The sequence below is a fragment of the Balaenoptera physalus genome, assembly GCF_965194825.1.
Source record: "Balaenoptera physalus genome assembly, chromosome: 11".
NCBI classification, from domain to species: Eukaryota; Metazoa; Chordata; class Mammalia; order Artiodactyla; family Balaenopteridae; genus Balaenoptera; species Balaenoptera physalus.
This window is the reverse complement of record NC_138896.1, coordinates 11,825,979-11,829,939: the sequence shown is the minus strand read 5'-3', so window position 1 is coordinate 11,829,939 and position 3,961 is coordinate 11,825,979. Positions and strand designations below refer to the sequence as shown.

The 3,961-nt window shown below is 48.4% G+C and overlaps 1 pseudogene across 1 annotated transcript; it reads left to right on the top strand.

Moving 5' to 3' along the window:
• The first annotated feature begins 264 nt into the window (after positions 1-264).
• Positions 265-2,601, top strand: LOC309638128 (ferritin light chain pseudogene; annotated as a pseudogene). Its single transcript has 2 exons — positions 265-276; positions 846-2,601. The product of its transcript is annotated as a ferritin light chain pseudogene (transcript).
• Positions 2,602-3,961: the final 1,360 nt, after the last annotated feature.

Sequence of the window (3,961 nt, the reverse complement as noted above, 5' to 3'; positions counted from 1 at the left end):
ATGAAAAAGAGGAGTGAAAGGGACAGAAATAGTATGCTGACACAGGTGATAGTGATGATGGTTGTGTGTGGCTTTGCTCCCAAGTCACCCAGAGCCCAAGCGAGTCCTCTGCCTTCTGAGATAAACATTCCCAACGTCCCACTTTTGCACCCCTGTCCCCCAGTCCTGAGTTTGGGCAGGAGTGGGAAGGAGAGGCGTTCTGTTCATATTTTCCTTGCAGAGCTCCTAAGTACTGCACGAAGAATGTGCAGGGTAGAGTGCCGGATGTCTGATAATGTAAAAGCAAGGGAAGGCTTGAGTGGCATGGCATATATATATATATATCCCTCGGAAAATGCCATCTGCCATATCTGTATCACCCCACGTTTTGTTTTTGTTTTTTGCAATGTGATGTTGACATTCCTCCATTTGAGAAGGTATGTTCCGTACCTTTGAACTTGAGAAAATCTTTGTAACTGCCTCGACAAATAGAATGCAGTGGAAGTGACAGTGTTTGACCTCTGAGGCAAGGTCACAAAAGGCCACGTGGCTTCTGTGTGGCTCCCTCTCTCTCAGGATGCTCACCTTGGCAACCCAGCCACCACACACTGTGAGGAAGCCCTGGCCACGTGGAGAAGCCACTTGCAGGTGTCCCAATCGCAGCCTTAGCTCAGAGGCGGTCCTAGGCAGGGGGAGGAGGGGAGAAAGGAGGGCTTAGGCTGGCGGCGGGGTGGGGTGGGGTGGTGGAGACGGAGGAGGCTGGAAGTGACTATACTGCTGCTCACTAACTGACTTTAGGAATATTGAGTGTCTGGCAGGTTGCGCGGCAGGCCTGAGGATCTGTCTCTTGCTTCAACAGTGTTTAGAATGAACGGACCAAGGGATACCCCTTGTTCCAGCCTCCGACCGCCCTCCAACCTTTTTTCCAGTTGCAACCTTTGGAATCAGCCACTCAGCTACCCTCGGCCACTGGAGCCAACCAACACCATTTTTGGAGGTTAACTCCTTATTACCAATCAACCCTGAGCTCCCAGATTCGTCAGAATTATTCCACCGAGGTGGAGGTCGCTGTCAACCGCCTGGTCAACCTGCATCTGCAGGCCCTCTATACCTACCTCTCTCAGGGCTTCTATTTAGACCGCGACGATGGGGCTCTTCAGAGTGTGGGCCACTTTTTCCGTGAATTGGCCAAGGAGAAGCGCTAAGGCACTGAACGTCTCTTGAAAGTACAAAACCAGTGCAGCGACCGCGCCCTCTTCCAGGACGTGCAGAAGCCATCTCAAGATGAGTGGGGTGAAACCCAGGACGCTATGGAAGCTGCCATTCTCACGGAGAAGGACCTGAACCAGGCCGTTTTGGACCTGCATGCCCTGGGTTCTGCCCGCACAAACCCTCACCTCTGAAACTTCCTGGAGAGCTGCTTCCTGTATGAGCAGGTGAAACTCATCAAGAAGATGGGTGACCACCTGACCAACCTCCGCAGGCTGGCTGGTCCTCAGGCTGGGCTGAGCAAGTAACTCTTTGAAAGGTTCACCCTCAAGCATGACTAGGAGCCTCTGAAACCCAGTGGCCTTTGAGGAGCCCCTGTGGTCAGGGCTTCTGCCTGAAGCCTTCTCTGCAGCCACTAGGCAGCTTTTTAACCACCCTGGAGCCCTCTCCCAAGCCTTGGACCAAATGGAAATAAAGCTTTTGGCAGCCAAAAGAAAAAAAAAGGAATATTGAGTTTCCCATTTGTGCCAGGCAGTGTTGTAGAAGCTGGGCTACAGTTACGAAAAGAAAACAGACAAAAATAGCCCCCTTCTCAGCTCCTTCTGTAGACTCTGAAATCTAACTTCCTGAGCCTTCCACAACTGGGAGAACCAAGCTCAGATTTTATATAATCCTGACCAAGTTTTGTAATTACAGTGAACACGTCATAGGAATTTTTTTTTTTCTTTGACATATAGTTCCCCTTTGTTACAGATGAATAAGAAAGGCCTAGGGGGACTTCCCTGGTGGCGCAGTGGTTAAGAATCTGCCTGCCAACGCAGGGGACACGGGTTCGAGCCTTGGTCCGGGAAGATCCCACATGCCGCAGAGCAACTAAGCCCGTGCGCCACAACTACTGAAGCCCGTGTGCCTAGAGCCCGTGCTCCGCAACAAGAGAAGCCACTGCAGTGAGAAGCCCGCGCACCGCAACAAAGAGTAGCCCCCGCTCACCACAACTAGAGAAAGCCCATGCGCAGCAATGAAGACCCAATGCAGCCACAAAAATAATAATAATAATAATAATTTAAAAAAAAAAAAAAAAGAAAGGCCTAGGGAAGTTGACAGTGATTCGCCTTCACGTGAGTCTTGGGGATGACAGCTAAGTCATCTTTGCTCCTTATGTTTTACTATTTCCATAGAACAACCAGGGTCTGCTTCCCCATAGATAGCTGATTATCATTAGTTACTTACACAGCAGACACTCCTGTCCAGGAGGCACTTGGGTGGGAAATGGAGAAGAAGATTCCTGCCCCCTTTCCCCACCCCGGCTGGGTGAGGGGCCCCTCCCTGTCGCACAGCACCCCGCATCCCACCCACCACCCACCCACCGCCCCCCCGCGCTGTGATTTCCGCTCTTAGAGTACTCACTGCGGATGGATGTCCTTTGAGGGTAGGGAGAGTGTGAGCCTCCTTTCTGGATCCACAGTACCTAGCAGAGGTCTAGGTGCAGAATAAGTGAGCAGTGAAAGTTTGGGGAATGTAGAATGAATGAACACGTGCCTGGGTGGCACCACCCCTGACTCCGTTCGCCGTTAGTATCCTGTGTTACGTTTCCTTGGCCGTCCCTGCTCTGGGAAATAAGGAAATGCAGGATCTAGCTCCTCCTTCAAGGAAAGATTTGCTGCTCAGCTGCAGGGAGTGTGGTCAGAAGAAAGCCCTCAGCTGTCAGCTCCTCCAGAGTCTGCTTTATCTGCAGAGAGCCACCCTGCACAAGGTCATGCCATATTCTGGATCCAATGACTTAATAGAAGAGGATATAAAGTAGCTATTTTGGCCCAATGAGGGACAACTCAGATGGGTACTATTTTACTCTAAAACTCCCTGCCTGGTAAACTGAAACTTTATTTGGCCCCCTCTGCCCATTCCTTCTTCCCATCTTCCTTTCATAGGTGGTGGTCCTAAAATAAACATTTTATACCCCAAACTCCATCTCAGCATCTGCCTCTGGGGAACCCAACCTGCAATGACTTTCTCTTGCCTTTGGTTCCTTCGTAAGACTCTTTACCTTTGGTCAAATTGGCTATTCACCTAGTTAACTTACAATGTTTGTTTTGTGAAGGTCTTAAAGTATTCAATTCTGATTATGGCTCAGGAGACAATTGACAGCTCCAAACGAAGGCTGGGTTTAATATCCAAGGAGTGCTCACTTGGAAGGGTTGGTAATGCCTTTCTCATTGCTGCTTAGGAACATATATTTGGCTGAAATTAGACATTTTTATGAAATCGCTGCATCAACTGATAATACACAGGCTGTGGATTTTCTTTTTTTCTTGTTTTGCTTCAGCTGACAGATACCAGGTTCACACCAAAGATTCCCTGCCCTCTGGAATTTTGCCCCCTCAGGTCCTAGGTGCCTTGGTACCTCTCTGATGCCCTCAAACAGACTTTTCTTCTCCATCTCCATTTCCTTCAATTGTTCTTAGGGGGAGTGTTAGTCTGTTACAAATTAATCTGCCACAGCTAGAGGCAGAATTGTCCAGGATCACCTTTCTTTCAACTCCTTAATCTTAACTAACAGAAGTGATTTGAAAGAGTAGATGTTATCTTTTGTAAAGAAGAGGAACTAAGATCAAAAGGTTTTTCGAGGAAAAAAATGTAAGATGGAGCAGGTTCTGGAGAAGCATGTGTTGCTTTTTCAATCAGAATTGTATTCCTTAGATTCATCCTTTTTAAAAAAAAAAATTATTTGTTTATTTATTTGGCTGTGCCCAGTTTTAGTTGTGGCACACAGGAT